This window comes from Colius striatus, chromosome 21, assembly GCF_028858725.1.
Source record: "Colius striatus isolate bColStr4 chromosome 21, bColStr4.1.hap1, whole genome shotgun sequence".
NCBI lineage: Eukaryota > Metazoa > Chordata > Aves > Coliiformes > Coliidae > Colius > Colius striatus.
The window spans coordinates 1,291,677-1,312,902 of record NC_084779.1 but is presented as its reverse complement, the minus strand read 5'-3'; positions in this window follow the sequence as shown (position 1 = coordinate 1,312,902).

Here is a 21,226-nt window from a genome sequence, read left to right as displayed (position 1 = left end):
GAAATAGAACCTACTCCCATTCCAGAAGAAATAGATCAGGCAGTTGTACCCTGGGTATGGGAAACAGGGACCCCAGGAAAGTCAAAAGCTGCCCAGCCTGTTGTTGTAGAACTAAAGGAAGGAGCCCAGCCGGTTAGGGTTAGACAATATCCAATGAAGTTGGAGGCTAGGAAAGGAGTGGCTCCACTGATAACCCAATTTTACAGGAATGTGAATCTGAGTCTAACACTCCTATTTTTCCTGTAAGTAAGCCTAATGGTAAATATAGGCTAGTGCAAGATTTAAGGGCCATAAATGAAATTGTAAAGGACATTCACCCAGTGGTTGCTAACCCTTATACTCTGTTAACATCTGTGTCGGAAAGGTCTAAATGGTTTACAGTAATTGATTTGAAAGATGCCTTCTTCTGCATCCCGCTGGCATTACCAAGTAGGAAGTATTTTGCATTTGAATGGGAAGATCCAAATTCGGGAAGGAAGAAACAACTGACATGGACACGGCTTCCGCAGGGTGTCAAAAACAGCCCCACTATTTTCGGAAATCAATTAGCCAAAGAGTTGGAGGAATGGAAGACTGAACAGGTAAGAGAATCTCCATTCTCTTATGTGATTTTGCAGTATGTGGATGATATTCTGTTGGCAACTGAGGAAAAGGAAGTTTGCCTGAAGCTTACAATTGCCTTACTGAATATGCTGGGACAAGCAGGATATCGAGTATCTAAGGAAAAGGCCCAGCTCCTCAAAGAGAGTGTTCTTTATTTGGGATGTGAATTAATGCAAGGTCAGAGACGATTGGGCACAAACAGAATTGAGGCAATATGTGCCATACCCCTTCCAAGGAATCACCAGGAACTGAGATCATTTTTAGGAATGGTTGGTTGGTGTAGACTGTGGATTCTAAATTTCGGATTGTTAGCCAAACCCTTGTATGAGGCTTTGAAGGAGCCCCAATTGGAATGGAGTCCACAAAGGAAAAGAGCCTTTCAGGAGCTAAAACAAGCTCTGAAAGAAGCACCTGCCTTAAGGTTGCCGGACTTAAATAAGGATTTTCAGCTTTATGTAAATGAAAGACAGAATCTGGCTCTGGGAGTGTTGACCCAGAAAACAGGGTCATGGAAACGCCCAGTGGGATATTTTTCAAAACAACTGGACAATGTTAGTGCTGGGTGGCCGTCATGCTTGAGGGCAGTTACGGGCCACAGTGATCCTCATACAGGAAGCCCGAAAACTGACTTTGGGAAGGAAAATGGAGGTCTTTGTGCCCCATATGGTCTTGGCTGTCCTGGAACAAAAGGGGGGTCACTGGTTATCATCCAGCAGAATGTTACAATATCAAGCTATATTAAGAGAACAAGATGATGTGGAACTTAAGATAACTAACCATATCAACCCAGCAGAATTTCTTCACAGCAAACAGGAAGAAGGGGAGCTGGTTCCTGATTGTGTAGAAACAATTGAACAGGTGTATGCGAGCCGAGCAGACCTAAAGGACACACCGATAGAAGATTCAGATTGGGATCTCTTTACCGATGGATCCAGCTTTGTGGAAAATGGAACCAGATTGGAAGTTCTCGCCCTGTTGGATGCGGTACATAAACCAGAAAAGGTAGCAGTAATGCACATCAGGGGACATTGTAAAGAAGAAGGAAAGATATATCGAGGGAATGAACTAGCAGACATCACTGCTAAAGAAGCTGCTCGGCAGGTTTGGACTCAGATGGCTTTAATACCAACCAAGAGTTCTCAACGCCTTACGGGGTGCCCTTCAATGGAATCGGCCGCTCCCACTGGAAAATCCAGTGCATGATATTCAACCGGGAGATCAGGTCTATGTGAAGAATTGGTTCACAGACTCACTGAGAGAGACATGGGACGGTCCCCATCAAGTGATCTTGACAACTTTCACAGCCATAAAGAACCTGTGGTTACTGTCATGGAAGGGATGGATGTCAATTTAACCTGTGACATTGCTGATGACCAAGGAGCTGGAGCCGAGGAAATAATTGCGATTTGGAAACAAGGACAAACCAGATTGACTGCAAGTATTGTTACTGTTTGGAATAAGGATACCCAAAAAAGGAAGTGTTACCTTGCAATTGACTAATTTAACGTCAGGAGAAGCAGGAGTATACATGTGTTTGGTGTTAATTCGGGAAAATTTTGATTATAAGCGAATAGATTTGAGAGTAGTACCTTGGTCCCCGATTCAGGAGGGAGTAGAAGTAATACCAAAAATAGCTTTAGTGGATATGTGGGATGGCCCACCCTTGAGGATAAACTGTGCTTTTACTTCACAAAGAGAATGTGAAGCCCTGGTTCAAGTTAAATGGTGGAAAATGGGATCTCAAGGATTGTGGGACAGGATCGAGGAAGGAATCAGTTGGTGGAATGTGGGGAACAGAGGGATAGGATGGCTGAATTATACTCAACCTCTGTTGGGTAAGGTGGATGGACAATATCTATGTGTAGTTGTATGTGGACCCTGCTCTAATTATGGAAAAAGAAATGTGCAGGGCCGACCTCATTTGAATCAAGGAATTAGGGCCACACAAGGGGTGTATCAGGCCAATGAAGGGAAAATAGTTATTTTAACATGTAAAGTGAATCCCAGAATGAGTTTTTCAGATTTTGGGTGGTGGTTTGGAGATAGCAGTATACAGCCTGGAAGGAAATATCGGATAGAGAAGAGGTTAGGCGGCACCATAGTATTAATAATAAATGACGTACAGTCAGATGATGAAGGGATGTATTGGTGTTGGATGGCCAGGGGTGCGTGGTGGGCCCACTCTAGGATGTTAGTATCATTAATTAGAGGCAAATATAGCAGAAGGAGAATACGGGATCTAGGAAATGGGACAATAAACTTCCATCGAGATGAAGGACGGGAAAACTTAGTGGTCGGGTTGATTAGAGATTTTGGAATGATTCAGAATGTATCTAAGATTACAGCATGTTTGCCACTACCTCAGGCTGCAGGTGAACCTATACCCTGGGGAATTATTCCAATAACAAGCATGCCAGAAACCTCTGTTAATTTTACTTGGAACTGCAGGCAAGTATCAATAAAGTATGAAGAGTGGATAAATGGGTGTTTAATAAAGGGGGATTTAACGGAAAAAGAGTGTAGATCATTGCCGGGGTATTATAGATGGGTTAGAACAGGTCCTTATGGGAGAGGTGGCAGTATTAAAGGTCGCTGTACAGTAGATGGTACTATTCCAATAATTGGATATTGGTGTAGTAGCACAAAAATAAAAGTTGAAAAGATTAGGAATGAAGAGATCTACCAGAATGTTACACAACAACAAACTTTAGAAGATGAATGGGACACAGTATGGGGACCTGGTTTGTTGGAATCATATAGTTACCTAGGTCCAGTACAATGGTGTATACAATGGACAGGGGAGAAAGATCAGACTCACGATGGTGTGATGGCTACATACACTTCCGTGAGACCATCCAGAGATCAGAAAGAAATATGGAACTGTACGAAAGTTTTTATTTACGACTCCCCAGAGAGTCAGATAGGTTTAGTCCCTGTTAGAGTTCTGCTGAAATGGGGGTGTGAATGTCGGGGATACAATCATACAATTAAAGACAAAATAAAGGGAGATGTACATGAGACAGGGATGTATGGAAAAAGGGTCATTAATTGTAAATCCACCACAATCAGAAGTCCAGGAAACTTAGTTTGGGTTATGGGTCATGGGCAATGGACCACCCATTTACCATTTGATGGTCCAGTAACTCAAATAACCTTGGGAGTTCCCACATGATGCCCATTTTGGAGACAATCTAAATTAGAAACAAGGATAGCTCGGAAGAAAAGGGAAATAGGTGATGATATCAAGGTAGAAGATGAGTGGCATGAACCAAGTGATGGAGTAAACTTTGGCTGGGCTTTAGAGTCTTTGTTTGCCCAGGTTGCATCTTACCGTAATAGGGAAATGTTGTATAAGCTACTGGGCCAAACTAAAAGATTAGCAGCAGCCACCAAGAAAGGGTTTAAGGATATGAATTTGCAGCTACAGGCAACTAGCAGAATGACTTTGCAGAATAGAATGGCCCTAGACATGTTGCTGCTGCGGGAACATGGGGTCTGTGGTTACCTGAGCAAAAGAATTGATCACTGCTGTATCCATATTCCAAACATGACAATCGAAGTAGAAAAAGATATTTTACAATTGGAGAAGGTTGAAACCGAAGCCAAAGAAATTGAAGAAGAAGCTCAACATAATTGGATAGGAGCAATATTTGATTCATTGGGGCTCCAGGTCTCTGGGTGGATTTCCTCAGTCATCCAATATGTAATTATGTTTGTTATACTACTGATGATAATTTATATAGTTTACAAGTGTATTTTAGGAACCATTACCAGAGAAAAGCTCAACACCTGCAGATTAATGAATGCGATGACCAGAAATGGAACTGGAAATGGGTCTCCTCCTCCATCATATAAGGAAACCACTACTTGAGACACGGACAATAGAAACAGATGATGTTGAGCATCCTTGCAAGATAGAAGAATGCTCAAAAGGGGGGACTTGTTAGCATTACTGTATATGGAAAGTTAGAAGTAGTTAGGCTAAGGTCTGTATCGAGGCCTAGTGAGCAGTGTGGGATGTTGATGTAACCTAGCAGTCTAGGGAACTAGTGGGGCATGCTGAGCTTGTGCATTCTTGCTTAAACAAAGCAAAGAGATTAGTGAAGAATGCTGAACCTGAATCTTGTTTTTCTCAAAGAAATCGTTATCTCAAATGTTTACCTGTTTGTGATCTATGGAAATTTCTGGTTGTGGATTCAGATAAGCGTTGTCTCAAGTAACTACATGAAAGAGCACGACATAATCCTAAAGTCTAAGAAAACTGGTAAACATCACGGGGACCTGATGAAGTAATCATTTGTGGAAAGTATATAAACTCTGTGAAATTTTCTGTTAGTGGGGGCTCTGACTTTGGACACCAGTCCTCAGGTCCCCAGGGCCCTCAATAAAGCACCGCATGAAACGACCTCGGTTGTTTTGTGTTTTCCTTTGGGAACGGGCAGCACAGTTCTGGGCTCCTTAGTTCCAGAAGGACAGGGAGCTCCTGGAGACAGTTCAGCACAGGGCCACAGAGATGATGGAGTGGAGCATCACCCTTGTGATGAAAGGCTGAGGGAGCTGGGGCTCTTGAGCTTGGAGGAGACTGAGCAGTGACCTCATTCATGTTGACAAAGCCGTAAAGGCTGCGTGTGAGGAGGATAGAGCCAGGCTGTGCTCTAGGACAAGGGGCAATGGGTACAAGCTGGAACGTAAGAGCTTCCAAAGAAACACACCTCTTCAGTGTTCAGGTGAGGCCGCACTGGCAGGGGCTGCCCAGATGGGCTGACTCCTCTGGAAACATTCCAAACCCATCTGGATCAGTTCCTGTGTGACCTACTCTAGGTGGTCCTGCTCTGGCAGGGGGGTTGCACTGGATAAGCTTTCCAGGTCCCTTCCAACCCTTAAAATGACGTGACTTACCTAGATCTTGTGAAATGTATTAATAGCCTTGTAAAAACTTGAAGCAAGGTACGTACAAAGAGTGTGATGGGGTAGCCAATGAACTGAGAGTGCTTCTTCACAATCTCCTTGATTTGCCGCTCTTCCAGGTATTCAGTCTGATCTTCCTTCAGATGCAGGATGACTTTTGTTCCAGGGCCCAAAGGTTCACCTAGAACGGTGTTGACGGCTTTAATTTGTGCAGCAGAAGCCTACACTTTGACTTTGGAATGAATATTAAAGCAGATTTTCTTTGACTAAGTCCTGCAGTATCTTTACTGGGAGAAGGGAAACTTCTGGGCACAGGAACAGCCTCACAGACACTTCCTCGGGCTGACCGTACCTAGAAGGTACTTCAGGCAAGTCTAAGAGATTTGAAACTCATTAATCTACTCACATGGTCTCTTTCAAGTTTCTGTAGATAAACTGTAGGAACCTACAGAAATATTGATATCTACAAGCTTTGAAAGCTTACTGTTCATTATGAAGCATTCCCTTTGGTACCAACAGCTACTCAAACAGGAATGGTATGAGAACAACTGGGCCTGGGCTTCACCTGACACATGACTAGTCCCAATTCCTTTCATTTTCAATGAATACATTAGGTATCCGAGTACCAAAAACCTTCTAGAAAGCATACTTGAGCAGAGACATTTCATACTCACCATTATCAAGTCTGACAGTGAAAGATCCTCCAGCTGACCACTCCCAAGCGTCCTGCTCATCATCATTGTGCTTGGTGATCACTGGCACTTTTTCTGCAACCAAGTAGGCCGAGTAGAAAGCAACACCAAACCGCCCAATCATGGACATATCAGCTCCTGCCTGCAGTGCTTCCATGAAAGCCTTAGTACCACATTTGGCAATAGTACCAAGGTTGTTGACCAGGTCAGCTTTGGTCATCCCTATGCCTGTATCCACAGTGGGCGATCGTGCTTGTTTGGAACCAAGTCAATTTTCAGGTCTTTTCCAGAATCCCGCTTGCTTGGGTCTGTCAAGCTCTCGTACCTTATCTTGTCCAGAGCCTTTAAAAGAAGACGCAGGCTTTAGCATTGCCTGGTTTTTAACATTCTAGCAGCTTTATTGACATGAATGAGGGCAGACCTTAAAGGACTTACCTCTGATCAGTTGGAAATCAGCTCCCTCAGAAAGATTTCCTGATTGGAATAGAAAGTGTTGATCATCAGAGACATCAACTGAGCAATCTCTGCCTGGAAGGCAAAGGTCTCCACCTCCTCCTCCATTGGTTGATCTTGAGTCTGCACAGCTTCCGCCATCTGCAACAAGAGAAGGAGTTCAAATCCCACCTCCAGCAGCTCTGGGCACATTATCTTCTTGCAGGCAGCAACAATGGCCTTACCAGATAAAGGTATTTAACTATGTGCTTGACTACACACAGGATCCTCTTTCTCAAGATGAGAGGACACAAGGATATCTTTGCTTTAGAATTAAAGCAAAACCAGGATTGATTTTTAGATACCAACCCACTCCTCTCCACCCTTCAGATGCTTCATGCAGAGCAACGTTGGAGATGTGAAGCGAGATCAGGAAGCAACAGGTTTTGCTGCCTTCCAAAGACACCTTGCAACTGTTTGCGCATGACGGGCACCTTATGCCTTGGCAATAAACGTGAAAGCCTTTGCTGGACAGAAAGACGTAGCCTTCCTTGGCAGCAGCAGCTTGCCTGTTCTTCCCAGTCACTCTCTGCGGGGGACTCTTTTCAGTCTTGCTACAGCACAAACACTGATGCTTTCTGATAGTGCCAGAGGATCAGAACTACCTTGCTGCTGCCTGAAAAATGCCAGCCTGCTCCCAGTCTGCAGAGCCAACAGGATGCAGCCAATGGAAGGCAGGAGCCTTGAACTCACAACATCCTGATGCTGACAGACAAGCAGCCAAAGCTCCCTGCACTAAGTGCCAAAGGAGAGAAGGCAACGAACGGCACGGCTTCACATCCATGAGATCCAGTGCAGCTTAGAAGGCACTTCTGGGGCTTGACAAGCCCACTCGGAAGGGCTCTGGCCCAAAGTCAGGAAAGTAGGGCTGCAAAGCACCACTTGGACAAGAAGCATCAGCCCACTGGCACTTCTCAGCAGCCAAGAAAGGCATATTTTGGAGCACTGTGGAGGCCACCCACTCGGCAATCCCATCCAAGCCCTCTCTACAAGATCAAGGTGCCTAAGTCACAAATCGAGTTCAAGGGTAGCTTTGAAAGCCGCAGCAGCCTTGCCTTGTGACGTGCTGTGTTTCTGCTACTTAACACCCAGAAACCACAGGTCAGACCCAATCCCTGCTACGGCCCTCCTTTAGCAATGGACACAGAGGGGACACTCCCAGGAAGGGGCCCTCTGCCCCTTCACAGCCCTCCTCTTCCTCCCACACCACGCTACCTTTCATCAAATCATAGTATTAGTTTGCTTGGAAAAGGCCTTGACCATCATCTAGTCCTAAGCTCACGCTGCCAAGCCAACACACACAGGAGCCAATCACAGTCGTCCGCGTGGACATTTGCATTCACCCCAGCGTGTGCTGCTGACATCACGCTGTCTCCTGCCATGTCCGTTAACCCCATTAGCATACCAACCGACACACGGCACTTGACTCTCAGCTGCAGAGCTCCTGGCGTCGTGACCTCCACACACTTGGACGGGGATCCTTAGCACCAAAGACAGCAGTTGCTCATCTCTGCCTGGCCAAGAAGGGAAGAAGTTCAGGAGGGTGAAGATGTGGCTTCAGAGACTTCTCAAGATCAACAAAGCAGCAGCAACACCTGCCTTTCCTCCTCCAGCAGCACCTGCCTTTCCGCCAGCTTTTCCCCCTGCACCAATGGCTTTTCCTGTACCACCAACGTTCACCTTTCCTCCTCCAGCACCTCCTGCCTTTCCTCCAGCAATGCCTGCAACAACGACTTGCCCCCCTGCACCGATGGCTGCCTTTCCCCTCCCTTTTCCTCCTACTGCACCATTTTTTCCTCCTCCTGCACCATTTTTTCCTCCTCCCGCACCATTTTTTCCTCCTCCCGCAACTCTTCTTGCTCCTGCTGCAATGGCTTTTCCTCCAGCAGCTGACAGGGTGGAGCCAATGGAAGTGGATCCACCAAAGGATCAGGAGGAGCCCATGGAGGTGGATCCACCTCAGGATCAGGAAGAGCCCATGGAGGTCGATCCACCACAGTATGGGTCCCGGCACTACAAACGAATGCCAAGGCTCCTCTTTGCAACACCACGGAAATATTGATGTCAGAGTGCCACTCTAGTGTCAGAATCCATTGCAGCACAAGACCTTGGACCCTCCGCTTCATGACCCTCTCTGCTTTACGACCCTCCCCACTTCCCGACTCCCCACTTCATGACTCTAAGGTAAACGACCCTCCCCACTTCCCCACTCCCCACTTTGGGACTCTAAGGTACAGGACTCTCTCCACCACTCTCCGTTTCGCGACCCTCTTCACTATTTCAGCTTCATGACTGTCTCCACGACTCTCTCCACCACTCTCCGCTTCGCGTCCCTCTCCACTTCACCACTCTGTGCTTCCCACCACCTGCACTTCACGACTCTCCAAGACTCTCTACACTTCACAAACTTCTCAACTTCACAACTCTCCACTTCACGACCCTCTCCACTTCCAAGACTCGATGCTTCCGACCCTCTCCACGACCCTCCACCACTTCAGGACCTTCTCCACGATCCTTTCAGTTTCACGACCCTCTCTACTTCACGACTCTCTGCTTCTCGACACTCTATAGTTCACAAACATCTCAAGGTCACGACTCTCTGCTTCATGACCCTTTCCACTTCAAGACTCTGCACTTCGGGCACCCTCCACAACTCTGCGCTTCATGACTCACCACTTCAAGACCCTCTCCAAGAGCCTTGCAGCTTTACAGCTTTCTCCACTTCAAGACTGTCTCCACGACTCACGCTTAACGACCCTCTCCACTTCAAGACCCTCCAGTTCACGACCCCCTCCACGACCCTCTACACTTCACGAGTCTCTCTACTATGTGACCCTCTCCACTTCAAGACTCCCCGCTTCAGGACTCCAGCTTCAGGACTCACCGCTTCAGGACTCCAGCTTCAGGACTCCAGCTTCAGGACTCCCCGCTTCAGGACTCCAGCTTCAGGACTCCAGCTTCAGGACTCCCCGCTTCAGGACTCCAGCTTCAGGACTCCAGCTTCAAGACTCCCCGCTTCAGGACTCCAGCTTCAGGACTCACCGCTTCAGGACTCCAGCTTCAGGACTCCAGCTTCAGGACTCCAGCTTCAGGATTCCCCGCTTCAGGACTCCAGCTTCAGGACTCCCCGCTTCAGGACTCCAGCTTCAGGACTCCAGCTTCAGGACTCCAGCTTCAAGACTCCCCGCTTCAGGACTCCAGCTTCAGGACTCACCGCTTCAGGACTCCAGCTTCAGGACTCCAGCTTCAGGACTCCAGCTTCAGGACTCCCCGCTTCACAAGGCTCTCTATGTTCATGACACTCTCCACTTCAAGACTCTCTCCGCATCGCGACCCTCTCCCCTCTCCGCTTTGCCACTCTCTGGTACACGACCCTCTCCCCTTCGTGACCCTCCCTCCCGTGTTCCAATAAATTATACCTTTGTAGCTCTAATAAATGTGGTCATGAATGAACACGGTCTGGGTGGGGAAATCTCAACAACCAATACACCACCAACTGTGCCCCTGGCAACAGGCCCTGTAAAAAGCAAGGGCTGCTCCTTGGGGGTGACTCATTGTGAAGAGGCATCGAGACACCCGTCCGTAGATGGGACAAGGAGTGGGGAAAGGTGTGGCCTGCCAGGGGCCAGGGAAACCCATCTGCTGGAGGGAGCCCCTGTGTTGCCTGTACACCAACGCACACAGCCTGGGGAGTGAGCAGGGGGAACTAGAGATGTGGGTGCAGAGATAGGGTGCCCATAATCTCACGCCAGTGACACGGACGTGCTGGGCCAGCTCACGGGGCTGGAGCACAGCCAGCCATGGCTACGTGCTGTTTAGGAAACACAGGCAACTGGGCCGAGGGGCTGGAGTTGTTCTCTAGGTGAGAGAGCAGTTAGAGCACATTGAGCTCTGCCTGGGTGGGGATGAGGGCTGGGGTGAGTGCTTCTGGGTGAAAACAAAGGGGCAGGCTAGTGTGGGTGATCCTACTATGGCACTTTACTCTAGGCCACCTGAGCAGGAAGAAGAAGTGCATCGGGCCTTCGAAGAAACGGCTCAGAGCTGCCTCACAATCATCATCCCCGGTCCTCACGGGGACCTCAGCACCCCTGATATTTGCTGGCAAAGCCACTCAGCCAAGCACACACAGGCCAGGAGCTTCCTGCACAGTGCTCGTGACAATCAACTCTCACAAGTGGTCAAGGAGCCAAGGAGAAGGGGAAAGCTCCCTTCCAAGCCCTACCATTCTATCATTCTATGATTTAACCCTAAGGAAAAACTAGTTCACTGTCAGGGTGACGGAGCATGGGCACAGGCTGCCCAGGGAGGGTGGGGAGTAGCCTTCTCTGGAGGGCTTCCCAACACACCTGGACATGTTCCTGTGTGACCTGATCTAGGTGGACCTGCTTTGCCATGGGAGGTTGGACTAGATCATCTCTAAAGGTCCCTTCTTGTTGCACACACACAATTATTTTAGTGAACCACCAGAAGTACTTGTTAAGCACCTAGTTAGTAAGAGACCAATCAGTTAGCTCAGCACTTCAAATAACTCACACACCTATGGATTAAGTAAGTATTCCTTTGAATCACATAAGGATCAAACTGCAAGAGTTACATACCACACCTGATGGGGACGTGTTACCTTAGCCACAAGACCCTGGTCAACGTATTCCTTAGGTTACCTTGGCTGTTACCTGAACTACAAGACCCTGGTCAATGTATTCCTTAGGTTACCTTGGCTGTTACCTTAGTTGTTACTAAAACAAAGGGACTGATATCTTTCTTTGACCAATCACTGTGGTTTTGGAAATTTTGTGTTTGTTGGGAACCAATCAAGGTGAAGGGCTAAACTGACAGATGGACATTTTATGCATGCTTGTGTTGGCAAATGTGATCCTTTTCTTTCAGCTCTGTAAAAACCCTGAAAATGGTAACTAACAAGGAAGCACCTATGGAGGAGCTATCCCTCGTGTCTTCCCAGCGCTGCAGAATAAAGAAGTGCCTGCTTCTCTGCATTCCTGTGTAGGGAAGTTTTTCATGGATTGCGGATCCGTCAACAATCCAACCCCTACCATTCTATGATTCTAGGATTCTATTTGAAAACAAGGTTTTGCAACTGGTTGAATAACAAGACAAACAAACACAAACACACACAAGGAACAACATTAGCTAACGTCTTGGCTCTGTGTAGAGCTGGTTCTGGTCCCAGGGAAGGAGCTGTAATATTGGTCCTTATGGTAATGCTAAGTTGCTCAAAAATTTCCCTGTCTCTAAGTAAGACCCACCTCTGGGGCTGAGCCAATTGGGCACAAGTGCTGGTGTATTTCCATGTGCTGATGTAATTTATACTCTCTCGTTTCAATTACACTCAACTACCACTGACAACACATCAAGATGTGTTTCATTTTTCTCAGTGATTTGGAGACTGTGATCCTGAGCTTCTGCTCCCCCTCCACTCTGCCCTCGTGAGACGACATCTGGAATAGTGTCCAGTTGTTAGCATTACTGTATATGGAAAGTTAGAAGTAGTTAGGCTAAGGTCTGTATCGAGGCCTAGTGAGCAGTGTGGGATGTTGATGTAACCTAGCAGTCTAGGGAACTAGTGGGGCATGCTGAGCTTGTGCATTCTTGCTTAAACAAAGCAAAGAGATTAGTGAAGAATGCTGAACCCGAACCTTGTTTTTCTCAAAGAAATCGTTATTGAATGTTTACCTGTTTGTTATCTATGGAAATTTCTGGCTGTGGATTCAGATAAGCGTTGTCTCAAGTAACTACATGAAAGAGCACGACATAATCCTAAAGTCTAAGAAAACTGGTAAACATCACGGGGACCTGATGAAGTAATCATTTGTGGAAAGTATATAAACTCTGTGAAATTTTCTGTTAGTGGGGGCTCTGACTTTGGACACTAGTCCTCAGGTCCCCAGGGCCCTCAATAAAGCACCGCATGAAACGACCTCGGTTGTTTTGTGTTTTCCTTCGGGAACGCGCAGCAACAGGGACCCCTCAACATCCCCCACTCACCCCGTGGCGATGGGAGGGATCCAGCTGACCCCTCCATGCACCCCCATGATGGGACCCCAAGTGCCTCACTAAGAAGGTCGCGCGTAGCCCCCCACCCCCCCATCTCAGGACCCCTTTGGGGGGCGTTTTTATCCCCCCAGCACCAATCCCCCTTCCCCTCAGCACCCAAACCCCCTCCCAGCACCCAGAGCCCACCCCCAGCACTCAAACTCCCTCCCCAGCACCCAAACCCCCTCCCCAACCCCCTCCATAGCACCCAGAGCCCTCCCCCAGCACCCAAATCCCCTCCCCAGCGCCCTGTCCCCCCCAACCCCCTCCCAGCACCCAGACCCCCTGAGCCCACCCCCAGCACCCAAACCCCCAGCACATAGCCCTCTTCCCTGGCATCCCAAGCCCTCCCAACCCCCTCCCCAGCACCCTGATCTCTCCCAACCCCCTCCCCAGCACCCTGAGCCCACCTCCAACACCTAAACCCCCTCCCCAGCACCCAAACTCCCTCCCCAATCCCCTCCACAGCACCCAGAGTCCTCCCCCAGCACCCAAACCCCATCCCCAGCATCCTGAGCCCACCTCCAGCACCCAAACTCCCTCCCCAGCATCCAAACCCCCACCCCAACCCCCTCCCCAGCCCCCCAACCCCCTCCCATTCCCGTTTACTGTGTGTGGGGGTCCCCCATAACCCCCCTCTCTCCTCTCTCTCCCCTCCCCCCTCCCCAGACGACTTCGAGTTCCTGTGCAACGTTCTGCACCCCCCGGGCTACGCTGCCCCCACCTTCGAGCACCCCCCCCCCCTTACGCCCCCCCCACCCCCACCTTACAGTCCCGACTATTTTGGGGGGGTCCCACCTCACCCCCTCCACTCTGCCCCCCCGTTCCGAATACGACCCTTACTCCTTCGGGGCGGGGCTTGGCGGCATCCGTGCTCACGATCCTCTTTACACCCCCCCCACCCCGGTACGAGGGGGATGATTTTGAGGCCCCCCCTTTACCTTTCATCCCTCACCGACCTCGGGGACCCCGTTATGAACCCCCCGACCCCCACCCTGACCCCCACCCCGACCCCCACGCCTGGTCCTACCAAGCCCACGGAGCCTTGGTGGAGGAGGAAGAGGAGAAGGAAGAGGAGGAGGGTGAGTTTGGGGAGGGGGTGGGGTGGAGGGGAGGTGGATTTTGGGGTGCTGACCCCCAGCCTGACCCCCCAGCCCCAGGGGAGGAGTGTGGGGTGCTCACTGGGTGCCACCACGGCCGCTGCGTCCGGCTCCCCGACGGCTTCACCTGCAGCTGCGACCCCGGCTACCGGCTGGACCCGGTGCAGCTCGACTGTGTCGGTGAGACACCCCCACACCAGCCTGAGCCCCCCAAAACACAGACACCCCCGCACCAGCCTGAGCCCCCCAAACAAGCCTGAGCCCCCCAAAACACAGACACTCCCACACCAGCCTGAGCCCCCCAAAACACACTATCCCCCAAAACCAGTCTGAGCCCCCCAAAACACAGACACCCCCACACTAGCCTGAGCCCCCCAAAACACAGACACCCCCACACCAGCCTGAGGCCCCCAAAACCAGCCTGAGCCCCCCAAACCACAAACACCCCCACACCAGCCAGAGCCCCCCAAACCAGCCTGAGCCCCCCAAACCACAAACACCCCCACACCAGCCTGAGTCCCCCAAAACACACTGAGCCCCCCAGACCAGACTGAGCCCCCCAAAACCAACCTGAGCCCCCAAACCAGACTGAGCCCCTCAAAACACATTGAGCCCCCAAACCAGCCTGAGCCCCCCAAAACACAGACACCCCCACACCAGATTGAGCCCCCAAAACATAGACACCCCCACACTAGCCTGAGCCCCCCAAAACTAGCCTGAGCCCTCCAAAACACAGACACCCCCAAACCAGCCTGAACCCCCCGCACCAGCCTGAGCCCCCCAAAACACAGACACCCCCACACCAGATTGAGCCTCCCAAAACAGACACCTCCACACCAGCCTGAGCCCCCAAACCAGCCTGACTCCCTCAAATCAGCCTGAGCCCCCTTTCAGTCTGACCCCCCCAAACCAGATTGACCCCTCCCCCAGCACCCTGACCACCCCCCAACACCAGGAGCCCCCTTTCAAGACTGAGCCCGCCCCAGCACCCAACCCCCTCCCAAATTTCCTCCTCGGCACCCAAATTCCCTCCCTATCCCCCTCCCCAGCACCCTGAGCCCTCCCCCAGCACCCAAACCCCCTCCCTCAGCACCCAGAGCCCTCCCCAGCACCCAGCCCCTCTCCAAAACTCCTTCCCCAGCACCCAAACCCCCTCCCCCAGCACCCTGAGCCCTTCCCCCAGTACCCAAAACCCCTCCCCAGCACTCAAACCCCCTCCCGAACTCCTTCCCCAGCACCCAAAGCCCCTCCCTATCCCCCTCCCCAGCACCCTGAGCCCAACCCAGCACCCAAACCCCCTCATTCAGCACCCAAACCGCCTCCCCAGCACCCTGATCCCCTCCCCAGCACTCGGGTCCCCTTCCCCAGCACCCAGAGTCCTCCCCAGCACCCAAACCCCCTCCCTCAGCACCCAGGCCCCCTCCCAAACCCCCTCCCTCAGCATCCAAACTCCCTCCCGAGCACCCAAATCCCCTCCCCAGCACCCAAATCCCCTCCCTAGCTCCCAGGGCCCTCCTCAGCACCCAAACCCCCTCCCTCAGCACCTAAACCCCCTCCCCAGCACCCAGCCCACCCCAGCACCCAGCCCCCCTCCAAAACTCCTTCCTCAGCACCCAAACCCCCTCCCCAGCACCCTGAGCCCTCCCCATCCCCACCCCCCATCCCATCCCCCCCCAATACCCCATTAACCCCTTCTGTGCCGCCGCCCTCCCCAGACGTGGACGAGTGTTCGGGCCCCCCCCGCTGCCAGCCCGGCCGCTGCCTCAACACCGCGGGCTCGTTCCGCTGCCTGTGCCCCCCCGGCCTGGCCCCGCCGCTGCCTCCCCCGCGCCTGAGCCGCCCCCCGCCGTATTTATTGTGTAGATCAAGAGATTTAAGGCGTGGGGGGGGCGGCATTGTGGCCCTCGGGATGATGGCGGGGGGGGGGGGGGCACCTATGTGTGTGTGTCCCCTTGGCACCCGCTGTGCTCCCCCCTCTCAGTGTTGGGGGGTCGCGGGGGGAGGTTTGGGGGACCCCCCACCCCAACACACACTGTTACAGAATAAAGGTTTTGTATAAAATGAGGGGGGTTTGTTTCGCACCCCCCCCCGTGAGAAATGGACGGGCCGAGGGGAGGGGCGGGGCCTGGCGCTGAGGGGAAAAGGGGCGGCTTTGGGTCTAAAGGCGGGGAAAAGGGGGTTTTGAGGGGAAAAAGGGGTTTTGGGGTCTTAAGGGATAAAAGAGGGGTTTTGAGAGGAAAAGGGGGGGTTGAGGGGAAAAATGGAGGCTTTGAGGGGAAAATGGGAGGTTTTGGCGTCTAAAGGGATAAAAGAGGGGTTTTGAGGGGAAAAAGGGGGGTTTTGGGGTCTTAAGGGATAAAAGGGGGGGTTGAGTCGAAAAGGGAGGTTTTGAGGGGATAAAGGGGGTTTTGAGGAGAAAATGGGGAGGTTTTGGGGTCTTAAGGGATAAGAGAGGTTTTGAGGGGGGAAAAGGGAGGTTTTGGGGGAGTTTTGAGGAGATAAATGGGGTGTTTGAGGGTCTTGAGGGGCAAAAGTGGGGTATTGAGGGGAAAAAGGGGGGTTTGGGGGGAGTTTTGAGCCAAAACGTGAGGTTTGGTGAAGTTTTGAGGCAAAAGTGGGAGTTTAGAGGAGTTTTGAGGGGAAAAGGGGAGTTTTGGTGGAGTTTTGAGGGAAAAAGTTGAGTTTGAGGGAAAAAGGGCTGGGGTGAGGGGAAAAAGGAAGGATTTGAGGGGAAAAAGGGTTTTGAGGGGAAAAAGGGGAGATTTTGTGGTCTTAAGGGATAAAAGGAGACTTTTGGGGGAAAAAGGGAGAGTTGTGGAGTCTTAAAGGATAAAAGGGGGGTTTTGAGGGGAAAGGGGGGGAGATTGGGGATCTTAAGGGATAAAAGGTGGTTTTGAGGGGAAAAAGGAAGGTTTGGGGTCTTAGGGGATAAAAGGCAAGATTTGAGGGCAAAAAAGGGGGAGTTTTAGGATCTTAAGGGATAAAAAGTGGTTTTGAGGTGAAAAAAGGGAGGTTTGGGGATCTTAAGGGATAAAAGAGAGGTTTTGAAGGGAAAAAGGGGGCGTTGAGGGGAAAAACGGAGATTTTGAGGGGATAAAGGGGGGTTTGGGGGTCTTAAGGAATAAAAGGGGGGTTTAGAGGGGAAAAGGGGGAAGTTTTGGGGTCTTAAGGGTTAAAAGAGGAGTTTTTGAGATGAAAAGGGGGTTTTAGAAGGAAAAAGGGAGGTTTTGAGGAGAAAAAGGAGAGATTTGGGGATCTTAAGGGATGAAAGGGGTCCTTCGAGGGCAAAAAGGGGGTTTTGAGGAGAAAATGGGGAGTTTTGGGGGTCTTAAGGGATAAAAGAGGGGTTTTGAGGGGAAAATGGGGGTTTGATGGGAAAAAATGCGGTTGTGAGGGGAAAATGGGAGGTTTTGGGGTCTTAAGGGTTAAAAGAGGGGTTTTTGAGGGGAAAAGGGGGGGTTGAGGGGAAAAACGGAGGTTTTGAGGGGAAAGAGGGGAGGTTTTGGGGTCTTAAGGGATAAAAGGGGGGTTTTGAGGGGAGAAGGTGGAGTTCAGTGGACCTTTGAGAGGAAAAGGTGTGTTTTGGTGGGAAAAAGTTGGGTTTTGAAGGGGTTTTGAGGGAAAAAGTGGTAGTAGAGATTTGAGGGGAAAAGGGGGTTTTTGATGGAGTTGTGGTGCAATTTTGAAGGCAAATTGAGATTCTGTCAGAGTTTGGAGGGAAAAACTGGGGGTTTGGCGGGCTTTCAGAGTAAAAAAGTGGGATTTTGATGGAGTTTTTAGGAAAAAAGGGGTTTCAATGGAGTTTTGAGGAAAAAGTGGGGTTTTTGTGGTGTTTTGGAGGGAAAAAGTCATATCTTGAAGGAGTTTTGAGGGAAAAAGTAGGATTTTGGTGGAGTATTGTGGGGAAAAAAAAAGATTTCTTGGAATTTAGAGGAAAAAGTGTTTGTTAGAGTTTTGAGGGGAAAAGTGGGGCTTTGGGGGTTTTGTGGGGAAAAAGTGGGGTTTTTAAGAAGTTTTGAGGAGAAAGTGGGAGTTTAGTGGAGAATTGAGGGGAAAAAGTGGGTTTTTGGTGGAGTTTTGAGGGAGAAAGTGGGAGTTTAGTGGAGATTTGAGGGGAAAAGTGGGGTTTTTAAGGAGTTTTGAGGGAGAAAGTGGGAGTTTAGTAGAGATTTGAGGGCAAAGTGGAGTTATTGGTGGAGTTTTGAGGGGAATAAGTGCAGTTTGGGTGGGAGTTGAGGCTGGAGCTGAGGCAGAACCGTTTCCCTGAGAGGGGTGTGAGCCCCTGTGCCAGGCTGCCCAGGGAGCTGGGGGAGTGCCCAGCCCTGGAGGGACCCCAAAGCCGTGGGGCTGAGGTGCTGAGGCCGTGGGTCAGTGCTGGGCTGGGCAGGGTGTGGGGAGCACTGGGACTGCAGCAGCTTCAGGGGCTTTAACCACCAAAGAATTCCTGATTCTGAGGGGAAAAGTGGCGTTTGGGTGAGGTTTTGAGGGGAAAAGTGGGGTTCAGGTGGGTTTTTGAGGGGAAAGGTGTCTTTTGCTGGAGTGTTGTGGGACAAGATGTGGAGTCTGGCTGGCTGTGAGGGACTGTGCTCGTCCCTTTGGCTGCGGGAGGGGTGTCAGTCGCATGCAGGACGGCTGCTCTGCCAGAAGGAGGGGCTCGGAGACAAGAAATCAGCGTCAGAGCCTGAGCGGCAGAGGAACGCTGGCAGTCGCAGCTTTCCTTCCCCTCCAGAGAGATGCCAGGGGACCCTTCCAGCCAGCCAAGCTCTGCCTCACTTCCCTCTTTTGCGGTGTGAGGTGTCCCTCATGGTGCACAGCGAGTCTGCTCAGCCCACCCTGCAAACGCCAGGACGCTGAGGGATAGAAGGAAGCCCTCAGCCCCGGGTGTCCTACCCTTGTAGAGAGGTCCTAGGATCCATGTCAGCCAGCCAAGTTCCACCCTCCCAGCCCTTGCTGCCTGACAGGCTGCTCTGAGACCTTCCTGAAGGGCTGGGGGCTTTCTCCTGTCCCTCCGTGTCCATCGCGTCTTTGTTACAGCCTGGCTCGGGCAGCGCCGAGCCCAGAGGCAGAGCTGGTGAACTGGCAGCGGCTGCCCACAGGGGAGCCAGAGCCCCGCACAGCCAATGGCAGCCCAGGACGCGGGCACAGCCGTGATTGACGTGTGCGCCGCGGCCAATCGGAGGCGGCGGCGCCTCAGGGAGGGCGGGCCCAGCCACAGCTGTGGCAGCCCCGCAGCCAATCAGAGACATCATCGCCTCAGGGAGGGCGGGCCCAGCCCAGGAGAGAGTGACAGCTCCTCAGCCAATCAGAGAAAACGCTGCCTCAGGGAGGGCGGGCCCAGCCAGGGCAGTGACAGCCCCGCAGCCAATCAGAGGCGGCCTCGCCTCAGGGCACAGAGGGAAGGTGAGGCCAGGGAGCCCAACATGGCAACAGGGGAAGGAAGGAGAGGAAGGAGGAGAGGTCACTGGTGAGGGATCAAACTGAGGCCTCCTGCAGAGCCGGCCTCTGCAGCACCCTCCCCGCTGCTCTCCCCACTATTCTGTAACAGCCAGTGTGTGTCTGTGGGAAATGATTTGTGCCCAGTGTGTGAACATAAAAGGTTTGAAGCCCCTCTGGTGTGATGTGTGTGAGGGAATCAGTGTCCAGGGCGTTTGAAGCCCCTCTGGTGTGATGTGTGTGAGGAAATCAGTGTCCAGGGTATTTGAAGCCCCTCTGGTGTGATGTGTGTGAGGGAATCAGTGTCCAGGGTATTTGAAGTCCCTCTGGTGTGATATGTGTGAGGAAATCAGTGTCCAGGGTATTTGAAGCCCCTCTGGTGTGATGTGTGTGAGGGAATCAGTGTCCAGGGCGTTTGAAGCCCCTCTGGTGTGATGTGTGTGAGGGAATCAGTGTCCAGGGCGTTTGAAGCCCCTCTGGTGTGATGTGTGTGAGGGAATCAGTGTCCAGGGCGTTTGAAGCCCCTCTGGTGTGATGTGTGTGAGGGAATCAGTGTCCAGGGCGTTTGAAGCCCCTCTGGTGTGATGTGTGTGAGGGAATCAGTGTCCAGGGCGTTTGAAGCCCCTCTGGTGTGATGTGTGTGAGGGAATCAGTGTCCAGGGCGTTTGAAGCCCCTCTGGTGTGATGTGTGTGAGGGAATCAGTGTCCAGGGCGTTTGAAGCCCCTCTGGTGTGATGTGTGTGAGGGAATCAGTGTCCAGGGCGTTTGAAGCCCCTCTGGTGTGATGTGTGTGAGGAAATCAGTGTCCAGGGTGTTTGAAGCCCCTCTGGTGTGATGTGTGTGAGGAAATCAGTGTCCAGGGTGTTTGAAGCCCCTCTGGTGTGATGTGTGTGAGGAAATCAGTGTTCAGGGTCAGGAAAAATGTGGGTAATGTGTGTCAACATTCTCCAATATTTGTTCAAGGTCAAAGCTTGAGTTGATGGTGACATGCCATTGAGAGTTGTTCAGTCTAGAGAGAAGAAGAGATTTGGCAGGAATGTGCCATAAACCCTATAGCCTGAACAAATCAGCCTGGCCTCAAGTTAGCTTGAATTGGGGTGATCCTAAAGAGACAGACAGAATTGGTCAAAGGATGGTTAGAAACTGATAGAAGAGATGGAAGTTGTCAAAGAGATAAGAGCCAATGGAACTAGAGTACAGAAATGTAGGCAGGGGCAGGAGGAACAGCCCAGCAGCTGCGGGGGAAGATTGCAACAGGCCTTGTGAATGCGTGGGGAACAAATCTCCAGGGTTTTCATCATGAACTGGCAGCAAGTGTGTGTGTGGGGGCCTCAGACTCTCTCATCTCCATTGAGTGAGGTTGTTGCAAATGTGCTGGGGCAGAAAAACTTCTCTACACCAAGTCAGATCAGCAGAGACATCCTTTATGTGACGATGCGCCGGGGACACGGGATGGTTCCCAAAGAGGCTGGAAGCTCCTCGCTTCTGCTGCCATCGGTGCAGGGAGGGAAGGCCCGTGCAGGAAAAAGCCCCCGTGATCCCTTGTGCCCTGCAGCGCTGCTCCCGAGGGCCACCCCCTGCGACTCCTGGAGGGCCGCCGGCCCGGCGCTGTGGTAGTTTGAGCCTGGCTGGATGCCAGGTGCCCACCACACCGCTTTATCCCCCACCTCCTCAGCAAGCCAGGGAAGGGGAGGAAATAAGATGGGAGTCTCGTGGGTTGAGATAAAAGCAGTTTAATAAAGAAGCAGCAAAGCAGAAGCAGATAAAGCTGTTCCTCTCCACTTCCCATCAGCAGCGATGTCCGGCCACCTCCCGAGAAGCAGGGCTGCAGTACGCGTAGCGGTTGCTTTGGGAAGGCCAGAAATGAATCTCGCCTCCCCTTCCTGCTCCTCTCCCCCAGTTTATATTACTGAGCTGACGTCATATGGTATGGAATATCTCCTTGGT